General features: G+C 47.8%; 1 protein-coding gene across 2 annotated transcripts in view; it reads right to left on the reverse strand.

The window, feature by feature from the left end:
- AJAP1 (adherens junctions associated protein 1) overlaps window positions 1-22,463 on the reverse strand; it is a 242,807-nt gene that overhangs the window by 158,459 nt on the left and 61,885 nt on the right. The gene's annotated exons all lie outside the window — the stretch shown is intronic.

Genomic DNA, 22,463 nt, shown 5'->3' on the forward strand with positions numbered 1-22,463 from the left:
AACCCAACATCACTTCCTTGAACCCCGAGATGATTTGCAGACATTCTGTGCATCGTATCTCTTTGCATGTTTTGATGCTTTTTCACATGTTGGGATCTAAGAAGTATTTAAATCATCGCAAAGAAATAAATGAATGTGTTGGAAAAACAACAACAAAAGGAAATGCAGCACTGAAGAGGTAAAGAGGTAGTAGAGGAATATCTGGATACTAGGCCTGGGTAACAACGGAAAAATTTGTTTCTAAAATCGATTCGTTTTTTGGGGGTTTTTGCGTTTTGTTATTTAAAATAATTACAAAATTTTCCTTTTAAAAAGTTCGATATTTACAAAATTTCGTAAATGTGAAAAAAATTACAAAACATTAACGAATCGATTTCCGAAACAATAACGAATCAATTCGTTAATGGCGGACGCGACTGCGAAATACGCTAAAAAACCTCCAAAAACTTCTGAAGCTTCCCTCTCCCTCTGTTGTTGACTGTTGGTGTGATATTATAAATTTTTTTCAGTAATTAAACAAAAAACAACCATAAAACTTGCCCCAGACATGCGGAAATAATAACGAAACGACCTCAAAACAATAACGAAACGAATACAATAATGAAATACGAAGCATTTACAAAACTATTTAAAAATTCGTTTTTTAAAAAAAATGCTCCAGAATGGTTCGTTATCGTTTTGTAATTGAAAAAATTAACGAATTATTAACGAATTACGAATTAACGAAACGAAACCGCCCAGCCCTACAAGCTATCCTTCTGGAAAAGAAGAAGAAAGACCTGCCGTCATCTCAATGGCCTTTAATTCACTCTCCTGCTTTTGCAATATGAGCACCTCTAATAACCACACAACTATGAAAACGGAAGGAACTACAGTGTTCCCTCGCTACTTCGCGGTTCGTTTCTCGCGGACTTGCTGTTTCACGGGTTTTTACCTCTCAGTAGCGAAGTGGAGATTGCTAGCAAAAAAAAGGTGCACAGTGCCTTTGTTTCTAAATCTCTCCTCTCCTCGCTTCTGCCTCAACCTCGGAGGGCGATATACTAGGCCTGGGTAACAACGGAAAAATTTGTTTCTAAAATCGATTCGTTTTTTGGGTTTTTTTGCGTTTCGATATTTAAAAGAATTCCGAAATTTTCCTTAAAAAAAGTTCGATATTTACGAAATTTCGTAAATGGTAAAAAAATTACAAAACAATAACGAAACAATAACGAATCGATTCGTTAATGGCGGCCGCGATCGCGCAATACGCTAAAAAAACTTCTGAAGCTTCCCTCTCCCTCTGTTGTTGACTGTTGGTGTGATATCATAATTTTTTTCACTAATTAAACAAAAAACAACTATAAAACTTGCCCCAGACATGCGGAAATAATAACGAAACGACCTCAAACCAATAACGAAACGAATACATAACGAAATACGAAGCATTTACGAAACGAATTGAAAAATTCGTTTCATTTTTAAGTTGCTCCAGAATGGTTCGTTATCGCTTCGTTAACAAAAAAAAATAACGAATTTTTAACGAATTACGAATTAACGAAAAGAAACCGCCCAGCCCTACGATATACATGTATAGTGTCCCTACTTCGCGGATTTTCACTTTTCGCGGGTGGTCCTGGAACGTAACACCTGCGATAAGTGAGGGAACACTGTACTTAATTCTCACTTTGAACAGACACCCCAAAATCTCCCTTGTCCTTCTCAGTCACAACCTGCTTGACTCACTGCATTCCATTGTCATCTTGAGGTCATCCCTTGGAAATCCACTACCGGCACATCTAATACGATATGGAGATATATATATATATATATTATTAAAATATGATAAAAGCCGGGGAAGGGAGAGAATGACTTTGTGTCACAGCTTGCTGACTTGGCATGACGCACAACCATCCTGAGCTGGGTCACAAAGGCCATTAAGAGCCACTCAAAGACCTTGCGGGGTCCTGGCAGGGTGACAACAGAATCCTTTTTATGGAAATAGGGTCAAGCTCAGTCCCGTGGTCCAAGAAATGAGAGGTCAGCAGGATCTGCCTTATTTCTTCAGAGAGGTAATCCATGATTCATGAGACAGGAGAGAGGAGAAGAGCTAGCAGAAAGAAACTGGTTTTAGGATGGACTCTATGGTCCATGAGGCCTCTTGGAAGAGTCAGAAGAGGACTCATAGGTGATGGAGTCCAACCCTAACTCAAGGCAAGACAGCACCTCCTTGGGTCATTGGTTCCATTCCTGAAACACTCTTATGCTCCATAATACCATCACAGAATCATAAAGTTGGAAGGGGCATCATGGGACATGGAGTCCAACCCCAACTCAATGCTAGATCCCCAGTGAAAGCATTCCAGGGTGGAACTCTTCAAACCTTCTAAGAAGACCTCATAGGTGATGGAGTCCAACCCTAACTCAAGGCAAGACACCACCTCCTTCGGTCATTGGTTCCATTGCTGAAACACTCCAATGCTCCATAAGACCATCACAGAATCATAAAGTTGGAAAGGGCATCGTGGGACATGGAGTCCAACCCCAATTCAATGCAAGATCCCCAGAAAGCATTCCTCTTCAAACCTTCTAAGAGGACTCATAGGTGATGGAGTCCAACCCTAACTCAAGGCAAGACATCACCTCCTTGGGTCATTGGTTCCAACCCATAGGTGTTAGCTCTTCAAACCTTCTAAGAAGACCTCATAGAGAAGGAAGTGACACCACCTCTTTGGGTCATTGTTTCCATTGCTGAAACATTCCTATGCTCCATAAGATCATCACAGAATCATAGAACTGGAAGGAGCATCATGAGACATGGAGTCCAACCCCAGTGAAAGAATTCCTAGGTGGAAGCTCTTCAAACCTTCTAAGAAGACTCATAGGTGATGGAGTCCAACCCTAACTCAAGGCAAGACACCACCTCCTTGGGTCTGGTTCCAACCCATTGGTGGAAGCTCTTCCAACCTTCTAAGAAGACCTCATAGGTGATGAAGTCCAACCCTAACTCAAGGCAAGACACCACCTCCTTGAGTCACTGGTGCCGTTGCTGAAATACTCCTATGCTCCATAAGACCATCACAGAATCACAAAGTTGGAAAGGGCATCATGGGACATGAAGTCCAACCCCAACTCAATGCAAGATCCCCAGAAAGCATTCCTAGGTGGAAGCTCTTCAAACCTTCTAAGAGGACTCATGGGTGATGGAGTCCAACCCTAATTCAAGGCAAGACACCACCTCCTTGGGTCATTGGTTCCATTGCTGAAACACTCCTATGCTCCATAAGACCATCACAGAATCATAAAGTTGGAAAGGGCATCATGGGACATGGAGTCCAACCCCAACTCAATGCAAGATCCCCAGAAAGCATTCCTCTTCAAACCTTCTAAGAGGACTCATAGGTGATGGAGTCCAACCCTAACTCAAGGCAAGACATCACCTCCTTGGGTCATTGGTTCCAACCCATAGGTGTTAGCTCTTCAAACCTTCTAAGAAGACCTCATAGAGAAGGAAGTGGGTCATTGGTTCAATTGCTGAAACACTCCTATGCTCCATAAGATCATCACAGAATCATAGAATTGGAAGGAGACACCACCTCCTTGGGTCTGGTTCCAACCCATTGGTGGAAGCTCTTCCAACCTTCTAAGAAGACCTCATAGGTGATGAAGTCCAACCCTAACTCAAGGCAAGACACCACCTCCTTGGGTCATTGGTTCCATTGCTGAAACATGGAGTTGGTTCCACTGCTGAAACATGGAGTCCAACCCCAACTCAATGCAAGATCCCCAGAAAGCATTCCTCTTCAAACCTTCTAAGAGGACTCATAGGTGATGGAGTCCAACCCTAGCTCAAGGCAAGACATCACCTCCTTGGGTCATTGGTTCCAACCCATAGGTGTTAGCTCTTCAAACCTTCTAAGAAGACCTCATAGAGAAGGAAGTGGGTCATTGGTTCCATTGCTGAAACATTCCTATGCTCCATAAGATCATCACAGAATCATAGAATTGGAAGGAGCATCATGAGACATGGAGTCCAACCCCAGTGAAAGAATTCGTAGGTGGAAGCTCTTCAAACCTTCTAAGAAGACTCATAGGTGATGGAGTCCAACCCTAACTCAAGGCAAGACACCACCTCCTTGGGTCTGGTTCCAACCCATAGGTGTTAGCTCTTCAAACCTTCTAAGAAGACCTCATAGAGAAGGAAGTGGGTCATTGGTTCAATTGCTGAAACACTCCTATGCTTCATAAGATCATCACAGAATCATAGAATTGGAAGGAGACACCACCTCCTTGGGTCTGGTTCCAACCCATTGGTGGAAGCTCTTCCAACCTTCTAAGAAGACCTCATAGGTGATGAAGTCCAATCCTAACTCAAGGCAAGACACCACCTCCTTGGGTCATTGGTTCCATTGCTGAAACATGGAGTTGGTTCCACTGCTGAAACATGGAGTCCAACCCCAACTCAATGCAAGATCCCCAGAAAGCATTCCTCTTCAAACCTTCTAAGAGGACTCATAGGTGATGGAGTCCAACCCTAGCTCAAGGCAAGACATCACCTCCTTGGGTCATTGGTTCCAACCCATAGGTGTTAGCTCTTCAAACCTTCTAAGAAGACCTCATAGAGAAGGAAGTGGGTCATTGGTTCCATTGCTGAAACATTCCTATGCTCCATAAGATCATCACAGAATCATAGAATTGGAAGGAGCATCATGAGACATGGAGTCCAACCCCAGTGAAAGAATTCCTAGGTGGAAGCTCTTCAAACCTTCTAAGAAGACTCATAGGTGATGGAGTCCAACCCTAACTCAAGGCAAGACACCACCTCCTTGGGTCATTGGTTCCATTGCTGAAACACTCCTATGCTCCATAAGACCATCACAGAATCATAAAGTTGGAAAGGGCATCATGGGACATGGAGTCCAACCCCAACTCAATGCAAGATCCCCAATGAACGCATTCCTAGGTGGAAGCTCTTCAAACCTTCTAAGAGGACTCATAGGTGATGGAGTCCAACCCTAACTCAAGGCAAGACATCACCTCCATCAGCTCTTCAAACCTTCTAAGACCCGTAGAGAAGGAAATGGCACCACCTCTTTGGGTCATTGGTTCCATTGTTGAAACACTCTTATGCTCCATAAGACCATCGCAGAATCATAGAGTTAGAAGGAGCATCATGGGACATGGAGTCCAACCCCAACTCAATGCAAGATCCCCAGTGAAAGCATTCCTAGGTGGAAGCTATTCAAACCTTCTAAGAAGACCTATAGAGAAGGAAGTGGCACCATTTCTTTGGGTCATTGGTTTCATTCTTGAAATGCTCTTATGCTCCATAATACCATCACAGAATCATAGAAAGAGCATCATGGGACTTGGAGCCCAACCCCAGTGAAAGCATTCCTAGGTGGAAGCTCTTCAAACCTTCTAAGAAGACCTATAGAGAAGGAAATGGCACCACCATTTTGGGTCATTGGTTCCATTGTTGAGACATTCCTAGGCTCCATAAGATCATGATGGGAGGAACATCATGGGACTTGGAGTCCAACCCCAGTGAAAGGATTCCTAGGTGGAAGCTCTTCAAACCTTCTAAGAAGACCTGTAGAGAAGGAAATGGCACCACCATTTTGGGTCATTGGTTCCATTGTTGAGACATTCCTAGGCTCCATAAGATCATGATGGGAGGAGCATCATGGGACATGGAGTCCAACCCCAGTGAAAGCATTCCTAGGTGGAAGCTCTTCAAACCTTCTAAGAAGACCTGTAGAGAAGGAAATGGCACCACCATTTTGGGTCATTGGTTCCATTGTTGAGACATTCCTAGGCTCCATAAGATCATGATGGGAGGAGCAACATGGGACATGGAGTCCCACCCCAGTGAAAGCATTCCTAGGTGGAAGCTCTTCGAACCTTCTAAGAAGACCTAGAGAGAAAGAAAATGGCACCACCATTTTGGGTCATTGGTTCCATTGTTGAGACATTCCTAGGGTCCATAATATCATGATGGGAGGAGCATCATGGGACATGGAGTCCAACCCCAGTGAAAGCATTCCTAGGTGGAAGCTCTTCAAACCTTCTAAGAAGACCTATAGAGAAGGAAATGGCACCACCATTTTGGGTCATTGGTTCCATTGTTGAGACATTCCTAGGCTCCATAAGATCATGATGGGAGGAGCATCATGGGACATGGAGTCCAACCCCAGTGAAAGCATTCCTAGGTGGAAGCTCTTCAAACCTTCTAAGAAGACCTGTAGAGAAGGAAATGGCACCACCATTTTGGGTCATTGGTTCCATTGTTGAGACATTCCTAGGCTCCATAAGATCATGATGGGAGGAGCAACATGGGACATGGAGTCCAACCCCAGTGAAAGCATTCCTAGGTGGAAGCTCTTCAAATCTTCTAAGGAGACCCATAGAGAAGGAAATGGCACCACCATTTTGGGTCATTGGTTCCATTGTTGAGACATTCCTAGGCTCCATAAGATCATGATGGGAGGAGCATCATGGGACATGGAGTCCAACCCCAGTGAAAGCATTCCTAGTTGGAAGCTCTTCAAACCTTCTAAGAAGACCTATAGAGAAGGAAATGGCACCACCATTTTGGGTCATTGGTTCCATTGTTGAGACATTCCTAGGCTCCATAAGATCATGATGGGAGGAGCATCATGGGACTTGGAGTCCAACCCCAGTGAAAGCATTCCTAGGTGGAAGCTCTTCAAATCTTCTAAGAAGACCTATAGAGAAGGAAATGGCACCACCATTTTGGGTCATTGGTTCCATTGTTGAGACATTCCTAGACTCCATACGATCATGATGGGAGGAGCATCATGGGACATGGAGTCCAACCCCAGTGAAAGCATTCCTAGTTGGAAGCTCTTTAAACCTTCTAAGAAGACCTATAGAGAAGGAAATGGCACCACCATTTTGGGTCATTGGTTCCATTGTTGAGACATTCCTAGGCTCCATAAGATCATGATGGGAGGAGCATCATGGGACATGGAGTCCAACCCCAGTGAAAGCATTCCTAGGTGGAAGCTCTTCAAACCTTCTAAGAAGACCTATAGAGAAGGAAATGGCACCACCATTTTGGGTCATTGGTTCCATTGTTGAGACATTCCTAGGCTCCATAAGATCATGATGGGAGGAGCATCATGAGACATGGAGTCCAACCCCAGTGAAAGCATTCCTAGGTGGAAGCTCTTCACACCTTCTAAGAAGACCTATAGAGAAGGAAATGGCACCACCATTTTGGGTCATTGGTTCCATTGTTGAGACATTCCTAGGCTCCATAAGATCATGATGGGAGGAGCATCATGGGACATGGAGTCCAACCCCAGTGAAAGTATTCCTAGTTGGAAGCTCTTCAAACCTTCTAAGAAGACCTATAGAGAAGGAAATGGCACCACCATTTTGGGTCATTGGTTCCATTGTTGAGACATTCCTAGGCTCCATAATATCATGATGGGAGGAGCATCATGGGACATGGAGTCCAACCCCAGTGAAAGCATTCCTAGGTGGAAGCTCTTCAAACCTTCTAAGAAGACCTATAGAGAAGGAAATGGCACCACCTCTTTGAGTCATTGGTTCCATTGCTGAAACATTCCTATGCTCCATAAGATCATCACAGAATCATGTTGGAAGGAGCATCATGGGACATGAAGTCCAACCCCAGTGAAAGCATTCCTAGGTGGAAGCTCTTCAAACCTTCTAAGAAGACCTATAGAGAAGGAAATGGCACCACCTCTTTGGCCATTGGTTCCATTGTTGAAACACTCTTATACTCCATAAGACCGTCACAGAATCATAAAGTTGGAAGGAGCATCATGGGACATGGAGTCCAACCCCAGTGAAAGCATTCCTAGGTGGAAGCTCTTCAAATCTTCTAAGAAGACCTATAGAGAAGGAAATGGCACCACCATTTTTATTTATTTATTATTTATTACTGGCACTTATACCCCGCCTTTTTCACCCCCAAGGGGGGACTCAGGGCGGCTTACACAACGAGGCACCATTCCGCGCTCATACAATTACAGTTATACAAAACGACAATCATAATTAAACAATTAAAACAGTTAAAGATAAAACCACAATGCAATCAACAATCAATAACGCAATATATATCACAACATATAGAACAATTCACATGTTCAGCATTCGACTTTCCGGTTTCCAGATCCCATTCCATTATACCTTTCCTAGCTAGTGTCACTTCTTTACCTGCTCGCTTGACCAAACGCTTGGTCCCACATCCATGTTTTGAGTTTTCTCCTAAAGGAGAGGAGTGAGGTCGCTGTTCTGATTTCCCTGGGCAGCGAGTTCCACAGGCAGGGGGCCGCCACCGAGAAGGCCCTGCTCCTCGTCCCCGCCAACCTCACTTGTGACACTGGCGGGGTCGAGAGCGGGGCCCCCCCGGCTGATCTTAAACTCCGGGGTGGGACGTAAAGGGAGATCCGTTCGGACAAATACACTGGGCCAGAGCCGTATAGGGTTTTGTAGGTCAAAACCAGCACTTTGAATTGTGCTCGGAACTGGATCGCCAGCCAGTGGAGCTGACGCAACAGGGGGGTGGTGTGCTCCCTGTATGCCGCTCCGGTGAGCAATCTGGCTGCCTCTCGCTGAACTAGTTGAAGTTTCCGAGCAGTCTTCAAAGACAACCCCACGTAGAGTGCGTTGCAGTAATCTAACCAGGATGTAACAAGAGCGTGGACCACCGTGGCCAGATCTGGCTTCCCAAGGTACGGGCACAGCTGGCGCACAAGTTTTAATTGTGCAAAAGCTCTCCCGGCCACCGCCGAGACCTGGGGTTCCAGGCTCAGTGATGAGTCCAGGATCACTCCCAAGCTGCGAACCTGCGTCTTCAGGGGGAGTGTAACCCCGTCTAATTTTGGGTCATTGGTTCCATTGTTGAGACATTCCTAGGCTCCATAAGATCATGATGGGAGGAGCATCATGGGACATGGAGTCCAACCCCAGTGAAAGCATTCCTAGGTGGAAGCTCTTCAAATCTTCTAAGAAGACCTATAGAGAAGGAAATGTGTCAAGAGGAAGGTGCATCAAGCCAACCCTGACCGGGACCGCCTTCCACCTGGAAACTGATGTCCTCACTGTGGCAGAAGATGCAGGTCAAGAACAGGGCTCCACAGTCACCTACGGACCCACCGCCAGGACACCGATCTTGGATGACTAACCTACCCAGACAACGAGGGATCACCTAAGTAAGTACTAACTGCCATTCTTTATCAATACAGATGCATTGCATACATCAGCTTTCTTCACGAACAGAGACGGTTGGACGCTCCTGACGGATCCATCTTGGTCCCACATAACAACAGGATTTAGGCCCAAGAATCAGGAGCGGGTCACAAAGTATATTAATTACCACCGAACGAGCCAAATCAAACTACAGACAAAATATAATCTTAGGCCGGATTGAAAGCAATTAAAAGCGATAAAGCCGTAATGAGAAGGCGTGCGGCGGGTAATTTCTTTTCTTGGTCAGACAAAGGTCCGCCGCAAACACATCTCGGGAAGGGAGCAAAAGCAATTTCAGAAATCATTTGGCTGAGGAGAATTCCTTCTCTCGCCACGACGGATCTTTGTTTTATGAACGTTGTGCGTTTTGCGCCGTTGGTTTTATAGGCGAGATTTTGCCCTCGCTGGGCGATCGAAAGGCATCGGGTTTCGTAAAAAAAAGTCTTAAATGTAATTTAGGGGCGACATCGGAAAACGGGGAGAGGAGCCGACTCTCCCCGGATCGTGTTGGTGCCTCAGTCATGCACACACGTTGCAACACGGAAGCGGGAGGATGCTTCCTGTCAATGAGAAATGGCCATAGAATCATAGAATCCTAGAATCAAAGAGAATCAAGCTCGTTTTGTGCTTTAGCCTTGCGGACCCTTTCCCTACAGGTGTTGGCTATTTGTTTGAATTCTTCTTTGGTGATTTCTCCCTTTTCCCACTTCTTGTGCATGTCTCTTTTGTGTCTTAGCACAGTTAGAAGTTCTTTGGACATCCATTCTGGCTTCTTCCATAGAATCAAAGAGTTGGAAGAGACCTCATGGGCCATCCAGTCCATCCCCATTCTGCCAAGAAGCAGGAATATTGCATTCAAATCACCCCTGACAGATGGCCATCCAGCCTCTGTTTAAAAGCTTCCAAAGAAGGAGCCTGAACCACACTCCGAGGCAGAGAGTTCCACTGCTGAACGGCTCTCACAGTCAGGAAGTTCTTCCTCGTGTTCAGATGGAATCTCCTCTCTTGTAGTTTGAAGCCATTGTTCCACGTCCTAGTCTCCCTCCTAGCTTGCTCCCTCCTCCCTGTGGCTTCCTCTCACATATTTATACATGGCTATCATATCCCCTCTCAGCCTTCTCTTCTTCAGGCTAAACATGCCCAGCTCCTTAAGCCGCTCCTCATAGGGCTTGTTCTCCAGATCCTTGATCGTTTTAATCGCCCTCCTCTGGACACATTCCAGTTTGTCAATATCTCTCTTGAATTGTGGTGCCCAGAATTGGACACAACATTCCAGGTGTGGTCTAACCAAAGCGGAATAGAGCATGGGGAGCATGACTTCCCTAGATCTAGACACTAGGCTCCTATTGATGCAGGCCAAAATCCCATTGGCTTTTTTTGCCGCCACATCACATTGTTGGCTCATGTTTAACTTGTTGTCCAATATCTTTTCCACACGTCCTGCTCTCGAGCCAGGCATTGTCCCCCATTCTGTATCTTTGCATTTCGTTTTTCCTGCCAAAGTGGAGTATCTTGCGTTTGTCACTGTTGAACTTCATTTTGTTAATTTTGGCCCATCTCTCTAATCTGTCAAGATCGTTTGAAATCAAGGTCAGGATTGTAAGGTTGTGCCTGTGGTGCCATTTCACACAGCTCGACGTTGTATATGGGTCTCCATAGGACATGAATATGGCGTGTAACGTGACCCACGTGTGGTGATCTATATGGACGATACCTCTAGGTAATTTTCAACGGTAAGCAAACAGTATTTTGGCGCTCGAAGAAGTGATGGAAAAGGGGGGATGGAGAAGGAGAAGCAGGGGAAGAGGAGAAGGAGAAGTGGAAGAAGAGGAAGAGGAGAAGGAGCGGAAGAGGAGAAGGAGAATATGAGGAGGAGAAGGAGAGATGAAGAGGAGGAGAGGAAGAGGAGGTGGAGAAGGTGGAGAAACTGGAAAGGGAGGAGAAGGTGAAGGACCAGGGGGAAAAGAAGGGAGAGAATGAGATGTGGATTTGTGAGTGAAGTTAAGGGAGTAAAGGAGAAGGAGAGGAAGAGGAAGAAAGAAAAGAAGGGGGAAAGGAAGGAGGACGAGAAGGAGAAGAAGGGGAAGAGGTGATGGAGAAGGGGAGATGGAGAAGGAGAAAAGGGGGAAGAGGAGAAGTAGAAGAGATGGAGAAGGAAAAGAAGAGGAAGAGGAGAAGATGAGAAGGAGAAGAAGAGAGGAAGAGGAGAAGGAGATGGAGAAGGTGGAGGAGCTGGAAAGGGAGAAGGCGAAGCAATAGGGGGACAAGAAGGGAGAGAATAAGATATGGATTTGTGAGTGAAGGGAGTAAAGGAGAAGGAAGAGGAAGAAAGGGAAGAAGGGGAGGAGGAGGAAGGAAAAGGAAGGAGGAGGAAATTGAGAAAGGGAAGAAGGGGAAGAAGAGAAGAAGAGGGGAAAGAGAAGGAAATGGAGAAGAAGAGAAGGAGATGGAGAAGTTAGAGGAGGACGAGGAGAAGAGAAAGAGGAGAAGGAGATGGAGAAGAAGGGGAAGAGGAGAAGTAGAAGAGGAGAGGGAGAAGAAAAAGGAGAAGAAGAGGAGAAGGAGACAGAGAAGGTGGAGGAAGATGAGCTGGAAATGGAAACTAAGGTGAGGCAATAGGAAAAAAAGAAGGAAGAAAATGAGATGTGGATTTGTGAGTGAAGTTAAGGAGTAAAGGAGAAGGAGAGGAAGAGGAAGAAAGGGAATAAGGGGAGGAGGGAGGAGGAGGAGGAGGGAGAAGGAGAAGAGAAGGAGATGGAGAAGGAGGAGAAGTTGAAAAGGGAAAGGCAACGGTGAAGGAATAGAGAAAAAAGAAGGAAGAGAATGAGATGTGGATTTGTGAGTGAAGTTAAGGGAGTAAAGGAGAAGGAGAGGAAGAAAGGGAATAAGGGGAGGAGGGAGGAGGAGGAGGAGGGAGAAGAGAAGGAGAAGGAGATGGAGAAGGAGGAGAAGTTGAAAAGGGAAAGGCAACGGTGAAGGAATAGAGAAAAAAGAAGGAAGAGAATGAGATGTGGTTGTGTGAGTGAAGTTAAGGAGTAAAGGAGAAGGAGAGGAAGAGGAAGAAAGGGAGGAAGGGGAGGAAGAAAGGAGGAGGAGGAGAAAGAGAAGGTGAAGAAGAACAGGAGGAGAAAGAGGAAGAAAGAGATTGGCGAGGGACTAAGGAATTAGAAGGAGGAAGAAGAAAGGGGAGATGGAGTACAAGAGGAGGGGGAAGAGGAAGAAGAAAAAGAAGTTGAAGGAAGATGAGATGAAGACGAAGACTGGTAAAGTAGAAGAGGAGGAAACAAGAGGAAGTGAAGGTGTAAAGAGAAGAGGAAAAAAGGTGAGGAGGAAGAAGAAGGAAGTGGACAAGGAGGAGGAGAAGTCATTGAAGAAAAAGAAAAGACAGAAGGAAAAAGGAAAGGTGGAGGAGGAGAGGAAGAAGAGGGGGAGAAGGAGGAAGACAAGGAAGGGGAGGAGGAGGAGACGGAGAAAGTGAAGGAGCTGGAAAGGGAAGGCGATGGCGAAGGAATAGGGAAAAAAGAAGGAAGAGAATGAGATGTGGATTTGTGAGTGAAGTTAAGGGAGTAAAGGAGAAGGAGAGGAAGAGGAAGAAAGGGAGGGAGGGGAAGAAGAAAGGGAAGGTGAAGAAGAATAGGAGGAGAACGAGGACGAAAGGGATTGGCGGGGGACTAAAGAAGTAGAAGGAGGAGGAAAAAGAAAGGGAAGATGGAGTACAAGAGGGGGAGAACGAGGAAGAAAGGGATTGGCGGGGGACTAAAGAAGTAGAAGGAGGAGGAAGAAGAAAGGGAAGATGGAGTACAAGAGGAGGAGAACGAGGAAGAAAGGGATTGGTGGGGGACTAAAGAAGTAGAAGGGGGATGAAGAAGAAAGGGAAGATGGAGTACAAGAGGAGAACGAGGAAGAAAGCGATTGGCGGGGGACTAAAGAAGTAGGAGGAGGAGGAAGAAGAAAGGGAAGATGGAGTACAAGAGGAGGAGAACGAGGAAGAAAGGGATTGGTGGGGGACTAAAGAAGTAGAAGGGGGATGAAGAAGAAAGGGAAGATGGAGCACAAGAGGAGGAGAACGAGGAAGAAAGGGATTGGCGGGGGACTAAAGAAGTAGAAGGGGGATGAAGAAGAAAGGGAAGATGGAGTACAAGAGGAGGAGAACGAGGAAGAAAGGGATTGGCGGGGGACTAAAGAAGTAGAAGGGGGATGAAGAAGAAAGGGAAGATGGAGCACAAGAGGAGGAGAACGAGGAAGAAAGGGATTGGCGGGGGACTAAAGAAGTAGAAGGGGGATGAAGAAGAAAGGGAAGATGGAGCACAAGAGGAGGAGAACGAGGAAGAAAGGGATTGGTGGGGGACTAAAGAAGTAGAAGGGGGATGAAGAAGAAAGGGAAGATGGAGCACAAGAGGAGGAGAACGAGGAAGAAAGGGATTGGCGGGGGACTAAAGAAGTAGAAGGGGGATGAAGAAGAAAGGGAAGATGGAGTACAAGAGGAGGAGAACGAGGAAGAAAGGGATTGGCGGGGGACTAAAGAAGTAGAAGGGGGATGAAGAAGAAAGGGAAGATGGAGCACAAGAGGAGGAGAACGAGGAAGAAAGGGATTGGCGGGGGACTAAAGAAGTAGAAGGGGGATGAAGAAGAAAGGGAAGATGGAGCACAAGAGGAGGAGAACGAGGAAGAAAGGGATTGGTGGGGGACTAAAGAAGTAGAAGGGGGATGAAGAAGAAAGGGAAGATGGAGTACAAGAGGAGGAGAACGAGGAAGAAAGGGATTGGCGGGGGACTAAAGAAGTAGGAGGAGGAGGAAGAAGAAAGGGAAGATGGAGTACAAGAGGAGGAGAACGAGGAAGAAAGGGATTGGCGAGGGACTAAAGAAGTAGAAGGGGGATGAAGAAGAAAGGGAAGATGGAGCACAAGAGGAGGAGAACGAGGAAGAAAGGGATTGGCGGGGGACTAAAGAAGTAGAAGGGGGATGAAGAAGAAAGGGAAGATGGAGTACAAGAGGAGGAGAACGAGGAAGAAAGGGATTGGCGGGGGACTAAAGAAGTAGAAGGGGGATGAAGAAGAAAGGGAAGATGGAGCACAAGAGGAGGAGAACGAGGAAGAAAGGGATTGGCGGGGGACTAAAGAAGTAGAAGGAGGAGGAAGAAGGAAGAGAAGATGGGAGTACAATAGGAGGAGAACTAGGAAGAAAGCGATTGGCGGGGGACTAAAGAAGTAGAAGGAGGAGGAAGAAGAAAGGGAAGATGGAGTACAAGAGGAGGAGAACGAGGAAGAAAGGGATTGGTGGGGGACTAAAGAAGTAGAAGGGGGATGAAGAAGAAAGGGAAGATGGAGCACAAGAGGAGGAGAACGAGGAAGAAAGGGATTGGCGGGGGACTAAAGAAGTAGGAGGAGGAGGAAGAAGAAAGGGAAGATGGAGTACAAGAGGAGGAGAACGAGGAAGAAAGGGATTGGTGGGGGACTAAAGAAGTAGAAGGAGGAGGAAGAAGGAAGAGAAGATGGGAGTACAATAGGAGGAGAACTAGGAAGAAAGCGATTGGCGGGGGACTAAAGAAGTAGGAGGAGGAGGAAGAAGAAAGGGAAGATGGAGTACAAGAGGAGGAGAACGAGGAAGAAAGGGATTGGTGGGGGACTAAAGAAGTAGAAGGGGGATGAAGAAGAAAGGGAAGATGGAGTACAAGAGGAGGAGAACGAGGAAGAAAGGGATTGGCGGGGGACTAAAGAAGTAGGAGGAGGAGGAAGAAGAAAGGGAAGATGGAGTACAAGAGGAGGAGAACGAGGAAGAAAGGGATTGGCGAGGGACTAAAGAAGTAGGAGGAGGAGGAAGAAGAAAGGGAAGATGGAGTACAAGAGGAGGAGAACGAGGAAGAAAGGGATTGGCGAGGGACTAAAGAAGTAGAAGGAGGAGGAAGAAGAAAAGGAAGATGGAGTTGAAGAGGAAGAAGAAAAAGAAGTTGAAGGAAGACGAGATGAAGACGAAGACTGGTCAAGTAGAAGAGGAGGAAACAAGATGAAGTGAAGGTGTAAAGAGAAGAGGAAAAAAGGTGAGGAGGAAGAAGAAGGAAGTGGACAAGGAGAAGGAGAAGTCATTGAAGAAAAAGAAAAGACAGAAGGAAAAAGGAAAGGGAAGGCGAAGGAATAGGGAAAAAAGAAGGAAGAGAATGAGATGTGGATTTGTGAGTGAAGTTAAGGGAGTAAAGGAGAAGGAGAGGAAGAGGAAGAAAGGAAAGAAGGGGAGGAGGAGGGAGAAGGAGAAGAAGAGGAGAAGGAGACGGAGAAAGTGGAAGAGCTAGAAAGGGAAGGCGATGGCGAAGGAATAGGGGAAAAAGAAGGAAGAGAATGAGATGTGGATTTGTGAGTGAAGTTAAGGGAGTAAAGGAGAAGGAGAGGAAGAGGAAGAAAGGGAAGAAGGGGAGGAGGGAGGAGGAGGAGGAGGGAGAAGAGAAGGAGAAGGAGATGGAGAAGGAGGAGAAGTTGAAAAGGGAAAGGCAATGGTGAAGGAATAGAGAAAAAAGAAGGAAGAGAATGAGATGTGGTTTTGTGAGTGAAGTTAAGGAGTAAAGGAGAAGGAGAGGAAGAGGAAGAAAGGGAGGAAGGGGAGGAGGGAGGAGGAGGAGGAGGGAGAAGGAGAAGAGAAGGAGAAGGAGATGGAGAAGGAGGAGAAGTTGAAAAGGGAAAGGCAACGGTGAAGGAATAGAGAAAAAAGAAGGAAGAGAATGAGATGTGGTTTTGTGAGTGAAGTTAAGGAGTAAAGGAGAGGAAGAGGAAGAAAGGGAGGAAGGGGAAGAAGAAAGGAAAGGTGAAGAATAATAGGAGGAGAATGAGGAAGAAAGGGATTGGCGGGGGACTAAAGAAGTAGAAGGAGGAGGAAGAAGAAAGGGAAGATGGAGTACAAGAGGAGGAGAACGAGGAAGAAAGGGATTGGCGGGGGACTAAAGAAGTAGAAGGAGGAGGAAGAAGAAAGGTAAGATGGAGCACAAGAGGAGGAGAACGAGGAAGAAAGGGATTGGCGAGGGACTAAAGAAGTAGAAGGAGGAGGAAGAAGAAAGGGAAGATGGAGTACAAGAGGAGGAGAACGAGGAAGAAAGGGAATGGCGGGGGACTAAAGAAGTAGAAGGAGGAGGAAGAAGAAAGGTAAGATGGAGCACAAGAGGAGGAGAACGAGGAAGAAAGGGATTGGCGAGGGACTAAAGAAGTAGAAGGAGGAGGAAGAAGAAAGGGAAGATGGAGTACAAGAGGAGGAGAACGAGGAAGAAAGGGATTGGCGGGGGACTAAAGAAGTAGAAGGAGGAGGAAGAAGAAAGGTAAGATGGAGCACAAGAGGAGGAGAACGAGGAAGAAAGGGATTGGCGAGGGACTAAAGAAGTAGAAGGAGGAGGAAGAAGAAAGGGAAGATGGAGTACAAGAGGAGGAGAATGAGGAAGAAAGGGATTGGCGGGGGACTAAAGAAGTAGAAGGAGGAGGAAGAAGAAAGGGAAGATGGAGTACAAGAGGAGGAGAATGAGGAAGAAAGGGATTGGCGGGGGACTAAAGAAGTAGAAGGAGGAGGAAGAAGAAAGGGAAGATGGAGCACAAGAGGAGGAGAACGAGGAAGAAAGGGATTGGCGGGGGACTAAAGAAGTAGAAGGAGGAGGAAGAAGAAAGGGAAGATGGAGTACAAGAGGAGGAGAATGAGGAAGAAAGGGATTGGCGGGGGACTAAAGAAGTAGAAGGAGGAGGAAGAAGAAAGGGAAGATGGAGTACAAGAGGAGGAGAATGAGGAAGAAAGGGATTGGCGGGGGACTAAAGAAGTAGAAGGAGGAGGAAGAAGAAAGGGAAGATGGAGTACAAGAGGAGGGGGAAGAGGAAGAAGAAAAAGAAGTTGAAGGAAGACGAGATGAAGACGAAGACTGGTCAAGTAGAAGAGGAGGAAACAAGAGGAAGTGAAGGTGTAAAGGAAGAAGAGAAGAGGAAAAAAGGAGAGGAGGAAGAAGAAGGAAGTGGACAAGGAGAAGGAGAAGTCATTGAAGAAAAAGAAAAGACAGAAGGAAAAAGGAAAGGGAAGGCGAAGGAATAGGGAAAAAAGAAGGAAGAGAATGAGATGTGGATTTGTGAGTGAAGTTAAGGGAGTAAAGGAGAAGGAGAGGAAGAGGAAGAAAGGGAGGGAGGGGAAGAAGAAAGGGAAGGTGAAGAAGAATAGGAGGAGAACGAGGACGAAAGGGATTGGCGAGGGACTAAAGAAGTAGAAGGAGGAGGAAGAAGAAAGGGAAGATGGAGTTGAAGAGGAAGAAGAAAAAGAAGTTGAAGGAAGACGAGATGAAGACGAAGACTGGTAAAGTAGAAGAGAAGGAAACAAGAGGAAGTGAAGGTGTAAAGGAAGAAGAGAAGAGGAAAAAAGGTGAGGAGGAAGAAGAAGGAAGTGGACAAGGAGGAGGAGAAGTCATTGAAGAAAAAGAAGGAAAAAGGAAAGGTGGAGGAGGAGAGGAGGAAGAGGGGAGAAGGAGGAAGACAAGGAAGGGGAGGAGGAGGAAGGAGGTGAAAAACGAGAAGGAGGGATGGAGTTGGAAAGTGGAAGCAGTGGATGATGCAAAAACAACCCCACGGAAAGCTGTGATGACTCTTCCTCCCAGGGCGCTCTTCTTGACCCCACGAATGAGCCCGAATTCCCAGTACCGTTCCCCAATTTCCAGGAAGCAACTTAGCATTGGGAGCACGAAGAGCCTCCTTGAGGAAGAGGGCCTCTCGTTCAACACGTGTGTCTGTGTGTGCCAAGAGAGAGGAGAGAGCTGTCAGGATGTCTTTCCCTATAAAATAGCAACGTGTGGGAGGGCTGGTTGTCTAGGCAACGCGCCGCTAAATCCTTTGGAGACAAGGACAGGATATTTTGTGTTCCCGAGGAATTGATTCTGCCGGCAACAAACAGAAGCGGAGGCAGAAGGATGGAGACATTTGCTCCACCAAAGATCCTCGTTGAATATGGCATTCGCACCGTCTCAAAAACTAACACAGAACTGGTACATTTAAGTCTCGCATAGGGTTCTGCAAGACCCCGTATCCGTATCCGTATATATGCGGTGTTCCCTCGCTACTTCGCGGATTCGCTTTTCGCAGGTCCCAAACCGTTTAGGGCTTTGTAGTAGGCCTGGGTAACAACGCAAAAATTTGTTTCTAAAACCGATTTGTAATTGGGGTGTTTTTTTGTTTCGATATTTAAAATAATTACAAAATTTTCCCAAAAAAAAAGTTTCGGTATTTACGAAATTTCGTAAATATTTACAAAACATTTTGTAAAGATGGCGCCCTTTTTTTTTCAATATTTTTTAAATATTTTTTAAATTTAATTATTAATTTAGTAGAATAGGGAGGAGAAATTATTATTGAGGGAAGGCAGGCACTCACTCCGGCGGGCCCTCTCGCTCGCCGCTCGCTCGCCCCTCGCCCTCTCGCTAGGATGGGTTCCTTCCAGGAGGGGTTCTTTTTCCCAGGCTGCCAAACTACAACTCCCAGGATGCTACAGCATTGAGCCAATGAAAGAAAGAGAAGGAGACCTCCCTCTCGCCCTCTCGCTCGCCCTCTCGCTCGCCCTCTCGCTCGCCCTCTCGCTCGCCCTCTCGCCCTCGCCCTCTCGCTCACCCTCTCGCTCGCCGCTCGCCCTCGCCCTCTCGCTCGCCGCTCGCCCTCTCACTCGCCCTCTCGCTCGCCGCTCGCCCTCGCCCTCTCGCTCGCCGCTCGCCCTCTCACTCGCCCTCTCGCTCGCCGCTCGCCCTCTCGCTCGCCGCTCGCCCTCGCCCTCTCGCTCGCCGCTCGCCCTCTCACTCGCCCTCTCGCTCGCCGCTCGCCCTCGCCCTCTCGCTCGCCGCTCGCCCTCTCGCTCGCCCTCTCGCTCGCCGCTCGCCCTCTCGCTCGCCCTCTCGCCCTCTCACTAGGATGGGTTCCTTCCAGGAGGGGTTCTTTTTCCCAGGCTGCCAAACTACAACTCCCAGGATGCTACAGCATTGAGCCAATGAAAGAAAGAGAAGGAGACCTCCCTCTCGCCCTCTCGCTCGCCCTCTCGCTCGCCGCTCGCCCTCGCCCTCTCGCTCGCCCTCTCGCTCGCCGCTCGCCCTCTCGCTCGCCGCTCGCCCTCGCCCTCTCACTCGCCGCTTGCCCTCTCACTCGCCCTCTCGCTCGCCGCTCGCCCTCGCCCTCTCACTCGCCGCTCGCCCTCTCACTCGCCCTCTCGCTCGCCGCTCGCCCTCGCCCTCTCGCTCGCCGCTCGCCCTCGCCCTCTCGCTCGCCGCTCGCCCTCTCACTCGCCCTCTCGCTCACCGCTCGCCCTCGCCCTCTCGCTCGCCGCTCGCCCTCTCGCTCGCCCTCTCGCTCGCCGCTCGCCCTCTCACTCGCCCTCTCGCTCGCCGCTCGCCCTCGCCCTCTCGCTCGCCACTCGCCCTCTCGCTCGCCCTCTCGCTTGCTCAGCCGGCGCCGAGAGAGGAGAGCTCCCAGCAAGCCAGGCGGCCATCTTACGTATTTCCGAAATGGACGGAAATACAAAATTTTTTGGCGCCTGCCGTTTCGATATTTAAAAACACTTCCAGGTTTAAAAATAAGTTTTGGAATCGTTTCGTAATTCAAAAATTAACGAATTTTTTAACGAATTACGAATTAACGAAACGAATTGACCAGCCCTACTTTGTAGGTAAGCACCTGCACCTTGAATTGGGCTCGGAAAATAAACGGCAGCCAGTGGAGCTCCTTAAACAGGAGGGTTGACCTCTCTCTGTAAGGAGCACCAGTTAACATCCTGGCTGCTGCCCGTTGGACAAGTTGGAATTTCTGAGCCATTTTCAAGGGCAGCCCTATGTAGAGTGCATTACAGAAGTCCAGTCTAGAGTTGACCAAGGCATGGACCACCCTGGCCAGATCAGCTTTTACGAGGTACGGTCGTAGCTGGCGCATGAGTCTCAATTGTGCAAAAGCCCTCCCGGACACCGCCGACGCCTGAGCCTCAAGCGTAAGTGATGAGTCCAAGAGGACTCCCAAGCTACGGACCTGTGGCTTCAGGGGGAGTGTAACCCCGTCCAGCACAGGTTGCCACCCTATACCCCGATCCGGTTAACGATTGACCAGGAGGACCTCTGTCGTGTCAGCTTGTTCCTCCTCATCCAGATAGACACAGCGGCCAGGCACTCGTCCAGCACTCAAGGAGCCTCCTTAGAGTTAGGTGGAAAAGAGTAGTAGAGTCGCGTGTCATCTGCGTAGAGATGGCACCCAACTCCAAAACTCCGGATGACCTCTCCCAGCGGTTTCATGTAGATGTTGAAAAGCATGGGACAGAATGGAGCCTTGCGGGACCCCACAGGTCAAAGGCCAGGGGTCCGAGCAGGTGTCTCCCAGCTTCACCATCTGGGTTCGACCCTCCAGGAAGGACTGGAACCACAACAAAACCATGCCCCCAAGACCCATCCCAGAGAGTCAACCCAGAAGGATACCATGATCGATGGTATCGAAAGCCACTGAGATGTCCAAGAGAACCAACAGAGTCACACTCCCCCTGTCCAGCTCTCTACGGAGGTCATTCACCAAGGCGACCAAGGCCATCTCGGTGCCGTGGCCAGGCCTGAAACCAGACTGTGACTGATCTAGGTGTTGCAACCCAGAGCAGGAAACCATGCCCCCGAGACCCATCCCAGAGAGTCGTCCCAGAAGGATACCATGATTGATGGTATCGAAAGCCACTGAAATGTCCAAGAGGACCAACAGGGTCACACTCCCCCTGTCAAGCTCTCTATGGAGGTCATTCACCAAGGTGACCAAGGCCGTCTCGGTGCCATGGCCAGGCCTGAAGCCAGACTGTGACTGCTCTAGGTAGTTGTTGTCATCAAGGAAGCCCTGGAGCTGGGAGGCGACCACCCGAAAGGGTGGTTGGAGATTGGTCTGAAGTTGTTCAGCACCGTGGAGTCAAGGGAGACCTTTCTTAGGAGTGGGTGAACCACAGCCTGTTTCAATCGAGATGGAAAAAACCCCTGTTCCAACGATGCATTAATGATCAACACAAACCAATCAACCAAGCCCTCCATCACTTCCGACGCCATGTTTCCCAGTGTAACCAAAGGAAGACGAAGAAGCTGCATGCAAGTGGGGAAGGAGGAGAGGAGGGGGAGCCAGCGGGAAGTGTGGGGGAGGGAGGGAGGAAGGGAGAGGAAAAGAGAAGGTGAAGGGATTGAGTGAGTGAAAGAGAGAGGGGAGGGGGAGAGGAGTGGGCGGAGCCAGTCCTAGGAGGAGGTGGTCCTACACCTTGCATGTGCGGAGGCAGTACATATATAACATCCCTACTTCGCGGATTTCCACTTATCGCGGATGGACCTGGAACGTAACACCAGCAATAAGTTAGGGAACATCCACGTGTGGTTAAAACCATGGCGTCCGGCGCCATGTTTCCCAGCGCAACCAAAGGAAGACGAAGAAGTCACATGCAAGAGCACGTATCCATATCTGTATCCGTATCCGTATCCATATATATGCAGTGTTCCCTCGCTACTTCGCGATTCGCTTTCTGCGGATTCGCTGTTTTGCGGGTTTTTTCAAAAAAATGAATTTAAAATATACAAGTAGCGAGGGAACACTGTACTGTATACGTGTTCCCTGTGAGGACCCCCACGCGTGGTTAAAACCATCATTTCCAACGCCATGTTTCCCAGAGCAACCAAAGAAAGACGAAGAAGCCACTTGCAAGAGCACGTATCCATCTCCGTATCCGTATCCGTATCCATATATAAGCAGTGTTCCCTCGCTACTTCGCGGATTTGCTTCTCGCGGGTTTTTTAAAAAAATGAATTTTAAATATACAAGGAGCAAGAGAACACTGTACTTTATACGTGCTTCCTGTGAGGACCCCCACACGTGGTTAAAACCATCATTTCCAACACCATGTTTCCCAGCACAACCAAAGGAAGACGAAGAAGCCACTTGCAAGAGCACGTATCCATATCCGTATCCGTATCCGTATCCATATATAAGCAGTGTTCCCTCGCTACTTCGCGGATTCGCTTTTCGCGGGTTTTAAAAAAAATGAATTTAAAATATACAAGGACACTTAAGTCATGCAATGTGTTCTGCAAGACCACGTATCCGTATCCGTAGCCATATATATGCAGCGTTCCCTCGCTACTTTGCAATTCGCTTTTCGTGGATTCATAGGTTCCAGCATAACCAATGGAAGACGAAGAACCCACATGCAAGTGGGGAAGGTGAAGGGATGGAGGAGCCAGCAGGAAGTGTGGGGAAGGGTGG

The sequence above is a fragment of the Anolis sagrei genome, chromosome 13, assembly GCF_037176765.1.
Source record: "Anolis sagrei isolate rAnoSag1 chromosome 13, rAnoSag1.mat, whole genome shotgun sequence".
Lineage (NCBI taxonomy): Eukaryota > Metazoa > Chordata > Lepidosauria > Squamata > Dactyloidae > Anolis > Anolis sagrei.